The sequence below is a fragment of the Maylandia zebra genome, linkage group LG1 (genome assembly GCF_041146795.1).
Source record: "Maylandia zebra isolate NMK-2024a linkage group LG1, Mzebra_GT3a, whole genome shotgun sequence".
Lineage (NCBI taxonomy): Eukaryota > Metazoa > Chordata > Actinopteri > Cichliformes > Cichlidae > Maylandia > Maylandia zebra.
Window position 1 is genome coordinate 23,325,126 of NC_135167.1, and position 15,494 is coordinate 23,340,619.

Here is a 15,494-nt window from a genome sequence, read left to right on the forward strand (position 1 = left end):
TTGGCATCAATATCAAAGCCTTGAGAGCTCGCTTGCTAAATAAAAAAACAAACAAAAAAAAAAAAAAACATATTTTGCTACATGTCTTAGAGGTGCTTGTTGGAGGATGAATGTAATTGGGGGGGGTGTTGCAGTTCAAAATCCCACAAAACTGTGCTGTGCTCACAAAACAAATGTAAACAGAATCCTGCAAGATAATTATGCATTGGAAAATGAGGCAATAGGTTTTAGAATTATATTAAAGGGAGAAGCAACACGATCGCACACATGCACAATTTCTAGTACAAGTGCTGAAACTTTAAAGCACTAATGTGGTCCTCCTCCAACACCTTTCTCTAAAAAAAAACAAAAAACTGTACATTCAAAACAGACTAAGCTCTGATTGTGGGTGAAAACTGGCTTTGCATAAGTAATGAGGAGGAATAAAAGACTGCCCTACATCCACACCAGAGATTACACTGCTAGCTGCCGTTTCTATAAAAAGATTCAATGCAGGGAGTATGAGTGACACAGTCTCTCTCTCTCACTCACACACACACACACACACACACACACACACACACACACACGGTAGTATATTTATAGGACAGAAGGTTTTAGCATAATAAAAAAAAAAAAAAAAAAAAAAAAAGGATCAGTCTCTGGTTAACTGCAGTCATCCAATCACAGATCTGCGACTGTTTCAGGCTTTGGAAGACAAACACAGCGAATGCTGGAAAGATTAATGGCTGCTCCAGACCAACTTCAAATGCCTTATACATTTCCTGTTCTCCTGTTTTCCACTTCTCATTTAGACTGCTTCCTTTTTGGGCAAAAAACAAACATCTATGAAGTATCACAGTGTGTGACACAGAAATACAATGCGGACGTACAAGCTCAGTCTGAGAGCCAAACACATGTTAGCCTGTAGCTTTAAGAAACTGCTCTGAGCTGCCACATATTCAGCAGGGAAAGTCCCTGTTGCAGGCTGACTGAGATGATGTGATTTTCCATTGCTTGATGACAGCTGGGTTAAACACATTAGCTACTGGTTTCAGGGAATTTTTTTGTTAGCCCCAAAAGATAATTCCCTCTACACTTAAAATGTTGAAATAAAAAAATGAATCAGATTTGTTATGTACTTCAGTATAATTGACTTTTGTTTAGAATATGTTAAAAATGTAAACCCCCTAAAAGTGCACAGCTTTATGTCAATCAGGTTACAAATATATGTTCCATAATATTTTTGTGCTCTATGTCTGCAGCATAATAGGCAATCATATTAACTACAGTAACCAGTCACCCCTTCCCCCCAAAGGGACATTTTAAGGCGGGAAAACCCCTTGCTACTTAATTCACTACTGGAGAATGAGCAACAGTTTCAGTTTTTTTGGCCAAACTGCAGGGCATTAATGTCAGGATTGGCTGATAACAGAGAAATGGGATTTGGGGGAATTTGAGTTTATGTTAAATGAAACTCAGTACATAAGCAACTATATCACGTGGATTAAAATTTGCTCTTTGTTGTGACCATTACGGTGCATCCTACTTTTGCAAATAGGACTTGAGATACTTCTACAACTTGAGTGGACTGTGTTTGACTAAAATACTCTGGAAAGGTTGTCTAGACATCTAGAGTTTATGGCATATGTCAGGCTAAGAATGAAGCCATGAGGTTGAGAGAAATGTTCCTGTGAGACTGGGTGGTCTCAACATACAGATCTCAGGAAGGATTAAAATATATTCTGCAGCACTTGAAGAGCGGTGCGCAGCAGCCTCAATCATTTTCAAATGGAAGCAGTTTTGAACCACCTACAGTCACCCTAAATCTGTCCTACAGACCAAATAATTAATCAAGGACAAAAGGCCTTTGTCAAACATTTAAAAAAAAATGGCTATGTCTGCCCAGCACATTATGTCCTAATTATAATGAAAGTAATCTGGATCCTTACCACGGTTTAATGGGGTTCTTTTATTTCTCATGTTTAACCTCTACACTAGGTTACGTATCAATGGGTCTGCTAGCTTTTCCATTTATCCAGAAACTAACAGAGACAAACCAACAAACCTCAACAAAAAAATTTCCCTCTATGGAGGAACTGCCTCCTTGTGAATGTCAATACTGACAAAAATAACTTGTATTTCTGGTATATTTTAGAATTAAGTCATCATAAAAAGTGACTTTGTCTACAGCAGCAGCTTTGTCCTTTTTCCTTCTCGCCAGCCTGTGTGTCATGTATGGTTTACAAACCCTGTGGGTGCACCTTCAGCTGCAAACACGTGGACAATAGAAATGTGGTTATGTGAGATTGCACAAAACAGAAAGTGACAAAGTTGTGTTATCGTTCTACCTCCCCAAACTTTCATGATAAGCTCCAGACATATGTAGTTTATGTACTGTCCCGTACACGTGACCTCTTCTCACTTGTCCTAGCTGTTAACTGTTAAGAGCTTCACTAACAGCCTTCATGTACCAGTTCAACAAAGTCACAATAAAGGTTTTACCGAACAGGAAATGTCCACAAAATGTTCTAAATTTGGTCTCGGGTGTAAAATTAGCAGAGTACCTTAAATAGGGATAAGTAACTCTTTTGTAAATAACAGAACCATTGTACAAATGCATATAATTTATTCATTTGAATAATCGTGAGTAGGTCTCTCCCCAATAAATGTGCAGTTAAACATATATGAAAGGCCAATGATGTATATTTATTAGAGGATGTTACAGTGCGCTGTGAGAAAGAGTTCAGGCTTTCATCTGTGTTTTTTTCATGCTTCAGACTGAAAAGCCTGCAGTTTTTGATGCAATGCTACGGCCAGTCTAAGCATGGCTTTAACACATTCCCCCAATATCCTTCAACAGTGTCACATGCACAACTACGAGGACATCCAAGTTATCCTGGAAAGCTAGAGGAACTGACACAGTGTTGACACAGTGGCCTCATTTGTCTGAACTACAGTTTATGTCTGAAGCCCCTAATGAATAATGGACCAGGCCTCTTCTACCAATAGAGCAATGACCTCCATTACAGCAAGCCAGAAACAAGAACTTGAAACTTCATGGCCCATGCAGGATCCATAAATAAGCTTTGACAAAGTATGTCACACAACTGAAGGCAATTACCAAAAAAAAACCCCAAAACAAAACATGAAGAAGGCAAAGTACAACAACATTAACAATAGGTGAAGAGAAGAGTAACATGTAACATGGACAGTGTCGAGAATCACAAGCTCTTTATAGAAACCAGGCTGATTGTAAAGACAGAAAACAGCAGAGTTGTGAAAATGCTTGTACTAGTCAAAAAGGGTGCTCAGACCCTTTGTGTTACATATACTACCCCGCAGCATTGGGGGTAGGGGCGGGGGATAATGGATGCATGTATACGAGCAGATCTTGTCTCTCTGGTATTTAGGTTTGCCTTTACTTTTCATTCACATCCCACCGGCACAGCCGCAGAGGCCCATCTCCCTGCAGCCATCCCCTCCCCCCTTCCTGTTGTTGCATTTCAATGTAAATGGGCGCATGAATGGCTGCAGCTGGCCCATCAAAAGGCCAGCACTGCTCCTGCGAAAGGGTCTCTGTGATTGAGATTCAGCCAGGCCACCCCATTCTACCCTCCCCCACTCAGCACATTGTCCTAACCCCCTTACCCAAGTCTAAGCTTATAGCTTAGTCCCAAAATAAAGAGGGCACTACAGGACAGCAGAAAGCTGATATAGCTGTGGGCCTCTGAGCATAATTGTTGTCAGAATGAAACCATTTCTCAACTCGGCAATAAAACCAAAACATATTTTATTTTATCAGAAGATGACAAAGGTAAGTAACAGACAAAAAACAAGATCACTGCAGAGAACAGAAAGGAACAGACCCAAAATGTCTTTCATATAGAGTGCTTACAATCAGTGTGGCATGATTCTTCTATTAATATGTCATGTAGAAAGAGAAGGCTGTCAACACAACTTTGAACACTGATGGGAATTTGCACAGCAAATCCAAATAGTTTCTCTCCTCTTCTCTGTTCCACTGTGCTTACACTGGTATATTGCAAGCTCAGCAGTACAGTGGTGTATTATACGTTTCTAAGTATGAAAGGTTCCACTTTGGTCTGGGTAACATAACTCTTGAGAAGGTCCACATTAGGCTTCGTGCAGACGGCTGCATGCCTGCCAATTTGCTATGACCACACTGGCTTGTCTATGCAGAAGCCACCAACTTCCAAGTGTACATCTGTACAGAAGAACCACATTACAGGCAGCACCAACGGCTCTGACAAATCATCTTTAAAACAGTGATTTACACAAAAGCCATTTAAAGAGCTAATGGCATTCACAAAAGCCTCTGACTGAGAAAACACAGCTTTTCAGAGGGTTTAAAACCACAAATGCATCATTTAAGCTCTGGAAGGACATGGAAAAGCCATTTAAAATAATCTGTAAATTAGAAGGGAGAAACATAGAAGGTGAGAGATCAGATAAGCACCCTGTCATGTCTTTTCCCCATGTGTCAGAGACAATCTGAACAGACCAGGACAGCGGTGCCCAGAGGGACGCATCACACAGACTGTCTGCGCCATTAGCTTAGAGACCTGGCCGACTAACCTCAGGACATTTCCAACCCCACATATGGATAATACATCATTCCATGCAGTCTACTGCTCATCCGTACACTCAAACACCAACTGTTGTCTCCAGATTTACAACACCCCTAATTCATGCCTGCCCAGATTGAAGAATGCAGCCATTTGCCTAATAGTGTTACCAATTCAGACACTTTCAGTTTGAATGGACAAATGAGATGAAGCTTTTATAGCCAAGACTTTCAACTATTAATTATTCCTTAAGACACACGTGGAGTCATATGAAGAATGTGAACAGTAGCATATCTAGAAAAACATAAAAATGAAACTATGAAGACATGCTCGTACAAACATTAGGTTTACTTTGGAGTCAATCAGAATGGAACTAAAAGTGTGACTAAACATTGGCCTACGCACCTACAGATATCTTAGCTAGAAGGCAAACTATCCAAGGGCATAGGTCAGCTCACGCCATACGGCATTTATGACCTCTAAATAAATCGAACCCTGGAGTATACTACTGTGTGATAAAAGTTTTGACATTTTCTGCATGTCTAAAAATTATAATTTAGCATATCAATAGGTTTCCCTGGAAAATAAGAGTGAAAAATATTCCATTTTCAAGCTTCGATCAGAAAGATCAAAAGCCAAGTCTGTGGGGGGAAAAAAAAAAAAACATTTCTGGAGAAGTAGTAGCATGCCAGAGTAGAAAACCTTTCCCCTTTGATGTGCAGAGACTCAGGGAAGAGAAAATATTATCAAAAGTGCTGCAGCGGAAGGCTAGCAAGTAAGCAGAATCTAACACGAGTTAAAGACTCCATCAACCATCAGGACCTTCTAAAACCTGAAACGAGGCTCTACAGTCCCTGAGGGAAACAGCAGCATTGGGGCCCGCCATTTTGTTCCATTTCGCTTCGAGGACAGAGGAGGGGGCAAAGGACTAGACTGAATTTCAAAGGGCTTCCGATGCCATTTGAGTATCCACTGAGATTGTACTGTTAGAACAGAGCAGCTATAAAAGATTTACACAACTCAAACAGGGAGGAAGAGAAAAAAACTAAACATGAAGAAAGGGGGGGGGCAGACAGGCAGATGCAAGAAATAGGAGTAGCCATGCTTGTTTACCTAAAAGGACCACACTCTCAGTACAAGAGGGGGAGGGGAGACGCTGCATTGACAGAAGGCAGGCAGAGTGAGTGCTCGAGTTGCAGCTAAAGGCTTCTTTTCTCTCTTACGACCAACACAACTGTTTTATCCTTCCATTTCAGCTAAAGATGGATCTGCAAAGAGTACTGCAACACTGCGCCAGGCACCTTTGAATTGCATTATTATATAACACATGAGAGCAGAAAACACACGACCACTCTTTTTTTCCCCTCAATGCTGCACACATAAATGTTGGCAACGGTGTAAATATCACAACATTTTTTTAAGACAACCCCTTACATAAACAAATGTGAAATTTAGCCATATATTCTATTGAAATAACAGTCATACACCACTTTCTACAAAAAATAGAATCAGCGCCACAAACTTATACTGCTGTACACAACATAATCCTATAAATTTAAAGTGTACTATAATCACTCTACCCAAAACTATAGGTCAAATTTTGTCAAATGTTCAAAAAAATAAAAATAAAACACAACACACACACACAAAACCCCCTACAACCCCCCCCCCCCCCCCCAAAAAAAAAAAACAAAAACAAAAAACCCAATTAAAAAAAAAAAAAAAAAAGCGCACGGTATACACACACAATTAATTTCAATAAGTACATGTTCAGTACAGCTTCTCTAAAAAGACAAAACTGAAATTGAGCAGTTAAATAGATTTGCAGGGTCAATTAGTAAACACGCACAATAACAACCTGCAAACCACCGCAGTCATTTAAAGGAATATAGTAAAGCATGTTGCTGAATAGTTATTAGTACTCAGTCATATTTTTAAGCATAAGGGCTACTGAACAACTGTCGCTGCATTTTACCTTTACTTAGCTTGAGTTTTCTTGATAACTAAGCATAATTCATTATTCTGTACTTCTGACGGGTTATCACTTGATTTGCTAACAATAATAGCCTGGTTGTCTGTCCTGTGCAACAGCTACTGTCAAGCCAGCCAAACAGAGCAATCAAGCAGGTCTTGTTCTCTTCCTTGCCATTCTGTTGTTTGTGCATAATACATCGACTTGTTCACCTTCATACCAGCTTTTCATCATTAACAAAAAACAAAACAAAACAAAGGTAGTCCATCTTTGAATGAGACAGAAGACTGAAGAGGAAAAACAGAGCACTAAGGTTTACAACATGCTTAACAGCTGGCCGATATCCGTACACCTCAGAGGTTGAGTAAGGTTGCATCGACACTAATCTCTGTCCAGACAAGTGTTTAAGCAAAGTTTCAGATAATCTCTGTCTACACAAACTGCCCGTGAACACACAACACACGATTAATCGCAAACACTGTGCATGAGTGTTTTTATAAATCAGGTAACACACAAATTTAAGGCAATCGTGCTGTCAGAACACAACATGAGCTTCCGAAGCAACTAGGGACGTAGTAATTTGGAGCAGGTATTGGTCAAAACCAGACCAAAAAAGCTGAGATAGATATTCATGTTCATGCAACATTCTTGTCAGCAGTGGTGGATAAGCTGCTAGCATGGGGGAAGGTAAAAGCTTTGTCACTTTCAAGATGGTATGCCAGCAGCAACTCTTTATGTTTGCATTGTTTGATATAACCGCACTATTCAAGTGCGCTGCAATGACTGAAAAGTGAAGATGATGTTGATGTATAGGCTGTTGGCGTCTCTCACTCATTATGCTCTTTGTGTGATACTTGTTAAAAAAGATGTTTTTACAATTATGATAAAATAACATGGAATTAATTCACTTCACTCTTCTCCTGCCAACATGCATCCTGAGTATGTTGTGCAAGTTTGTGTTACATTATTGTGCGAGGTGCATTCACAGAAACTCACTAACAGAACTATAAAAAGCACAATATCCTAAATACACACTCGTCTTAAATGTTAGATACTGTAGGTTTTGTTTTTGCTTTTGTCACTGTGTTATTTATTATTTTACAAATAAATACCAAATGAATAAATGTATTCTTGGATGTATTTATCTGGTACATTTTATACTGATACCCTGTGAAACATAAAAGATCAATTACCAGTCTGTTCCCCACAATGAAGACCACGGCTTACTATTTAACTCTTCAAATCAGCAGATGCTCTAAGCCAATGTTTTAGTGTCATACTGGAAAGAAAGAAGTTGAACTGGTGCATGCCTAATGGAAATAATGGTAGTGACAGTATTATTATTAACAATGTGAAAAGTAACCACACCAAGAAGATAAAGCTATTAAATGTGTATGTATGAGATGGCTTAAGTTTAAATGGCCTGTATTTATATAGTGCTTTACTAGTCCCTAAGGACCCCAAAGCGCTTTACACATCCAGTCATCCACCCATTCACACACACATTCGCACACTGGTGATGGCAAGCTACATTGTAGCCACAGCCACCCTGAGGCGCACTGACAGAGGCGAGGCTGCCGGACACTGGCGCCACCGGGCCCTCTGACCACCACCAGTAGGCAACAGGTGAAGTGTTTTGCCCAAGGACACAACGACCGAGACTGTCCAAGCCGGGGCTCGAACTGGCAACCTTCCGATTACAAGGCGAACTCCTAACTCTTGAGCCACGATCGCCCGGTTAACTTAAATTTGTAATTGACAGTAGGGCTGCACAATTTTGCATAAAATGAGAATCACGATTTTTTGGCTTAGAATTGAGATCACGATTCTCTCACGATTTTCTTTTCTAGTATAAATATTTATTGCACTTATTAACTCCACATCAACTTCGTAACAGTTGAGACTGAACATAAAAACGATAAATAAACCTAAAAACAACAAATGTCTCACGTTTTGTTGTTGTACTGCTTGAAATTCCGTCTCCACCGTTGCTCGACACTGTGTGTATAGAGCAGGTAGTGCAACAATAGAAAAATAGTTGCGGGACGGCACAGTGTAGCATTTGTCGAGGGTGTTGATCATTTTCCTAAATCCCTGGTTTTGCACAGTGTTGATGGGAGCCATATGTTTGGTCAGGTGATAAGTGATAGCCTCCGTAATTTCTTTGTGCCTGCGGGAGTTCGACGTGTATAGGGAAGCGCTGTAAGGTTCCCGTTATTGATGTTTGGGTGGTTGACCGGGACGGATTTTCTCCTGTCACTTTCTCGTCATCCCTGACGTGCTCTCCGTTGTTTTTTCCCCCTGCTAATTTTAGCATCACACGGCACAGCTTCTGTATCACGTGGTATAAGGCTCCGCCCTTGTCATTTGTTGAGCAGGAAGAGTGAGCGCTTGTTTTCATGCAGATTACGTCCCGGATCAAAATGCGGTACAATCATCGTCGTCGTCTTTTTTAAAAAATTTTTATCGTTGTCATTTGGAAATGAGATCGCACATAAGTATGAATCGAGATTTTCTAATAATTAATCGTGCAGCCCTAATTGACAGGATCAGAGACATGGCACGCAAACGTTCATGACTCTATAGGAGAATTCTGTAACAGGAAAAGAGCCAATCAGCATCCAAGCTGGAAATCACATGAGCCAATTCCAGTTGATAAACTTGCAGTTACGCACAGCAGATTTACAAGTGTCAGCTATGTGTTGGAGGCCACATCTACTCATCGTAAAGATATAACAGAGTGCCCTTATCACTTGATCAATTAAATCTGTAACCAGAAAGAATCAAGGCATGTGGTTCAAGTGTTCTAATGGGATTAGCCAGAGATGCTGACTGAGAAACTGCATACAGTCAGCATCACAACATACACATACAAGTACATGCATATCTTACGCGAGGGGGGAAAAAGGAACAGCTCTTCAATTCTTATTTTAGAGTGAATTGAAATCTGTATGAGCAGGGGATTCTGTACATTCTGATTTTGTTCCAGTGACTACTGAAAATAAGAGCTCAGACTTGTTCTACAATTATAAAAAGGGGCATCAAAATAACTGCCCAAATTTGTTAACAAGATGGCTGTTGAGTGGCGAGAATTGCTTCTAGGATGACTTTGATAAATCGCTGTCAGAAGGGAAGGTGCTCATCTGTGGTGGCCTTTTCACAAGTTTAAGTATCTGTCTGTCCAGACCAAAAAACAAGCCCAGAGTTTTAAAACTGGGTCAGCAGAAAGCTCCATTTTATTGGTCCCAAAACGCCACAGTAATGAGAATGCTAGTGGAAAACAAGCAACAACCTAGGGCTTAAAATGAAAATGGATTAGTGGGGATGGACACACAGGCAAAATTATTTTCTACATTTTGGGGGACCCTTGAGATTATTCTCAGACATGAAAACTACTCTTGGGCAGCAGAAGAGCAAAATCACAGAAGTCAGCCTGCCTGAATCCAGGCTCATAACTTATCAAAGCCCAGCAAAACTCCACTTCCTGTTACAGTGAGAGCATATGTCTTGTTTCCTTGGTAGCAATTTTAGAAACAGAGGCATCAGTAAGGGGAACCAGACGGGACATGCAATTCAGCTGAATTCAACCAGGATGGCAGTTATCACTAATATCTTTGAACAAAAAATTCAAATACAAATCAAATGTACAAATCAAAGTTCACAAGGAAACAAAGGAGAACATACACAAAACTGACAAAGTCACTGAATGATGGTCTGCCTATGCTCCAAGGCAAAAACATATACACATACATTTCTTAAAGGCACGAGAAGTGCAATAGTGTCTCAATGAAATGGGCAGTGAGGCTCATACATGGATCAGACGTGCAACTAGAGCTGGGCGATAGAACGATAACGATATGTATCGCGATATAACTTTTACTCGATAGAGAAATTAAACTATCGCGATAGACCTCGCCGCTCTTGTCCTCTTAAAAAAAAAAAAAAAAAAAAAAAAAAAGGTCAGCCAATCCAAATTAAGTAGCGCAGAGCCAAACCAATCACAGCCGCAGCGTCACGTCGTGTGACTTGTTACGTACAGCACAAGTGCCAAGCCGCACATGTGTATTTGTTTGGGAAGCAGCCAGCCACCGTACAGCCCGGGTAATGGAGGAAATGAGTGTGCCGACTAGGGAAATCAACCGAGCGTGACCGAAGGTTACCGAAGAGAAAACAGATGATGGTTCCAATGCCGGAGAGATTGTCGAACGGAAGAGCCATAGAAGTTCCGTAGTGTGAAGGTATTTCGGCTATTTCAAGTCTGACAAAAAACAGAGTAGCGTGCACTGTAAATTGTGCCGAAAGCAAGTCTGGAAATACAATAAACTGGTGCATGCGGCACACTGTGCGCCACGTTATTGTTTCGGTGAAATGAATTTCTACAATACTGTTACTGTTAATTCTACTCTCTGCAGTGTTTAAATGCTTACATATACACACAGTTACTGTCCCTCCACACTTACGACTCGGTTCTGCTTCTATGCCCCAGCTTTGTTTACTTTTTCCCACCGAGGCTTCTAGACTTCTGATTGGCCAACATTTCTGCACGGTTAGGAATCTAGCGCCACCTGCTGCTTTGGCATGTTCATAGCAGCGTTTTCCTTCATTTCTGCCTTTATGTGTGGACGGGATTATTTTTTAAAACGAAAACGGAAAATCTCCGTTTTAAAAAATACCCGTGTACGTGTGAACGTAGCCTCAGTCTCTGACTGGAAGCGCTAATTCGTCATTCGGCTTTTGTCAGACTAAAGTAACTGTTAAAACTGTTTGAAAAGCTAAGCTATACAACAAGGAGAGATTGAGAATTTCCTTTTAGTTCTCAGTTTATTTGATTTTGACAAAAGTTAGTCAGTTTTGTCTGTTCTTCTGTAAAACAAACTAAGATTTATTTTTAGAATTAATATTTTGTTTCTAAGTGGAATTGACAATTTAGTCTGTTTCGTTTGTTCTATTTTGAAACTTAAACGCTTTAGCGGCTGCCTTTTGTGTAGTTTGCAATATTTGCCTTTATTTATCTGAAAAAGTCTCATGTTCCTTAAGTACATCTACCCTGCTGAACTTCATCCATCCATTCGCGGCCGCTTAATGGATGAACTTATTATGGGAAATAAATATTTAAATAAAAACAAGCTGCTGATTATTTCACATTTTACTTGTGAGCAACGGCACATTTAAATCTTACAAATATAGTTATTTGGCTTATATCGTGATAGATATCGTTATCGCCTGAAATGAAAAAAACATATCGTGATATGAAAAAATCTTATATCGCCCAGCTCTACGTGCAACGTGACCAAAAATCCAACATGTTAGCAAAGTATGACTCATTCAACATTCACTTTACCAGCTCTGCACTCCGTGTAGAGCTGGTAAAGTGCTGCTCAAGAGAAATGTTAACTAGGGTTAGTTAATTGAATCAGCTACTTAAATCCAACATTTTCAACTGCACTTTCTGTCATTGCGTCTTTTACAATAAAGTAAGCATTCATGATATGACAGAAATGGTATGGAAGAAATAGTCTGGAGTGTATTGTGCGTACTCTGAAGGATGGCAATGCTTCAGAGGGTAAAAGCAATCGCTTGTGTTAACTGCCTTTGTGGAAACAACGCAGCTGGCAGTTTGTTCTAACTCTTCTTTTCAATCGTACCCTCATCTTTTGACCCTTAGTCTATGTCCATTGGGGTGCCACTTCAGTAACACTGTTAACTGGATTTTCATTAACAGTTTTCTGTAATAATTTTGCATTTTATCTCGCCAAGCGCTCCTAATGTGCTAGTGTGTATAGTTGCAGTAGCCCAAACAATAGCACATGAGTTGCTGCTCGCTGCACATCCTATGCTCTGTGTGTCAACCTAACCTGATGTGGACGTAACTCTATTTCAGCCACATGACTGGTTCAGCATTGTCCCTGGCTTTTCATGTTGTCCGTGATTTCTATTGCTCGTATTTCAATGATCTTTATCGCCCAGATCTACTGGAGACCAAATTTGTTTACATTTCTGCTAAGGCACAAATTTCACACATAAATCCTGCACATCACCATCTTCATGTGGACATGAACAGTCTGTGCTGTAACAGCAAAGGAACTGAGGCTTTAACTATAGCACAGACAAACAGAACCTACGCAAGCTCAAGGGAGACAGAGATATGCATCACTGCCTCTGCAGTGTAGTCAACATGAACGCCCCAACAAGCTTCAACACTCGGTATAAAACACCACCAACGGCACTGCAGTGTTTTCCTCAGCACTGGTACTGCACCAAAGTGGCAAGCTTCTCCTCCATATTCAATTTCCTCAAACCCCACCATGTTGTGTCTTTCCTTCATATTTTTTAAAGGAGGTGGGAAGGGGGGTGTTCCACTGAACCGACACTGCCAATTTAGATAGTTATCCATTCATACAGTTAGGCTCCAAACTGTATGCAAGCACGTAGTGATAAAATCCGGGCAGCCTGTGGACCCGCAATGCATAAACAAATCCTCTTCACTGGTTTCAGCTTTGACTATGTCTTTCATTGCTTTGTTTACACACAGGGTTGTACAAATCCAAAGCATATCCAAATGCATAAGAGCTAGAGAATTAAGACGCTAACCTAACTGGAAAAGCTGGAAGACCAGTATTGCGTTAGGTCACCAGCTAAACGAGCAATGCTACTGTGCCTTTTGAAAATAGGTCAACATTTGGATGTTACTGGTGCACTCTCTTGAGTAATGTCATGTTAATTATTGTCTGGGATATAAAGGTGCCCCTTAGTCTTAAAGCATAAATATACAAATAAGCCAATTATTAGCCTAAAGACCGCGGACAGTTTACATCAAACCACCTTTGCTTGCAAAAACCTTTCAAAAACACACGCACAGCGCTACTCTGTTAGTAATGCCACACGTGGGCATGGGGTACCAATGTTTGCAGTATTGGCTGCTGACTAAGATATTTAGACTTAATTTTAAAGAGTCAACACATTGACAATCACATCAAGCTCAAAAAATGATTCACCACAACTAAATAAATTTTGCTTCAGAGTGTAGACCATTTCTCAATGTGTATCTAAGAGAAGGGATTCCTTCTTTCAAACTCGGATCACTTGGGAGGGGGGATGAAGAGGATAACCCCTCAATAAAGCTGCACTTGAGAAGTAATTCTTAATATTTTAAGAGGAAAAAAACAAAAGTACATGTAGTTCAATGGCGATACAATGTCAAAGCGCTGGTTAAAAAGAGTAAATGCACGAAAACATTGCACATTCACACCATAATAACGGGTTAATCTCGGGGACAGCAGGAGTCAGTTTGTTGTTGTTGCCATGTTAGCTTTGCAGGGAGAGTAAAAGCACACCTACCTCTGTCTGATTCCCACAATTTCAACCAGTTACTGAATCTTTAACGTTTAGTCTACGCCGTGGTGTTTTCCGCCGATGCTGGATGGTCCCATTTGTCGCCGTCGGTTCACTATACACTGCTCCGGAGACATCCGCATAAATTTGCGACGACCATCGCAGCTCATTCGAGTCGAGGCTAGCGCTAGCTTGTTAAAATCGTGTAGACCAACAAACAGACGTCCACAGAAAAAACACTAAAATATCCACGAGAATTCGTTTACAGCGTTGCTATTTCATCTTCTCCAAAAACTACGGACCTTTAACGGTCCACCTATGTAGCTCGAGGCTAGCTTGGGTAAATATAAGCCATCAAAAGATGTTATTTTTGTTTCGCTTTAATCCTCTCCGCCAAACCATTCGAGCGGTTTTCGAGCGGCCTTAGCATACAGTGTGCGGGGACGCTCGGCACGGAAACGAGTCGCGGATGAAACGCGAGCTCTGATTGGCTACGATGCTGTAGGCGGATACCTTTGCAGTGCACTTTGAAAACGACGCCATTTTGGATCAGCCCAACCACCCTATCCACCCTTCTGTCCAAGCTTGAGACGTGCCCCAACGTGGCGGCCCATGTGTCACAGTTTCAAACGCCTGAGACAACGCTCCATTATATAGTTGGAGGACCACGAAAAGGAAATGGAGTACGGGCGTTGGGTGCACTCGTTTTTCTGTCTTTATAAAAACGCATTGCCAGCTCGCGTGGTACATGTTCCTAGACACGTTTACGCCGGTTGGCTCGCATCAGTAAGTGGAAGCACTTGTTTATGACAAAATAGTTCAGACAGACTTTGTCGCGCAGGCGCACAGACATTCGCGAGTTCGTGTTGTCTGACCCTGATGTGAGCTATTTTGCGACACTTATTGAGAGGGGGGGGAATCCCTGTGATAATTAAACACCTGCAGATTCACATAATTACCTACAGGACCTCGGTGTGTGCCTCTATGCACACTGCTATTCTATAACCAATCCGTTTAAGTCCATTTACCACTCATTTAGTACGAGAGCAGTAGTTATCCCCTCTAAGTCTTTTTAGCTTAGCTATACTGACCTTCCTGATACCATTGGGCCTGGTAACCCGCAAGAAAAAATTCTGTATCATCATAAGTCATAGTAGTTATACATACATCATACTCGCTGGCATGTTTTTTAGTATTTAAGAATTTATTAATGAATGTAAAATAATTTAAACAACACTATCGGCGGTTTGGGGTTGATACTTTGAAATTGTAAATGATTATCCTTGTGAAAAACGCTCTGGAAAACTTTTTATTATAATTCTTAAGATATGCATGTTTCACGGCCTTTTATATGTCTAATGACGTGATCTAAGTGCAGCTTTCGGCTGATGAGTCTGTGAAGAAACCGGAGCGTGCTGGTGAACAAACCTGACAGACCCGTGGTTAAACTGATACGTGAACGGATGATACGAATGCTCCTATTGGCCGAAAGGAAAACTCCAAACTCTCATTGGGTCACTTTTATGCCATTCAATCAGACCTGTACATACAGTTCCATACAGTCTGCGTTTCTACGACATTGTTTTCATTATCCACAAAGCCTTTCTTCTTTCTTCTTACTT

At 40.7% G+C, this 15,494-nt stretch overlaps 1 protein-coding gene across 3 annotated transcripts in view; it reads right to left on the bottom strand.

Annotated features, from left to right (window-relative positions):
• The window catches only part of ankrd11 (ankyrin repeat domain 11), a 116,529-nt gene extending 102,218 nt beyond the window's left edge, over positions 1-14,311 (bottom strand). For all 3 annotated transcript variants that reach the window (XM_023154688.3, XM_023154689.3, XM_012916939.5), the window contains exon 1: positions 13,879-14,311. The gene's annotated coding sequence lies outside the window, so the exon portion shown is untranslated. The remainder of the gene's footprint in view (positions 1-13,878) is intronic.
• Between the last annotated feature and the right edge of the window lie 1,183 nt (positions 14,312-15,494).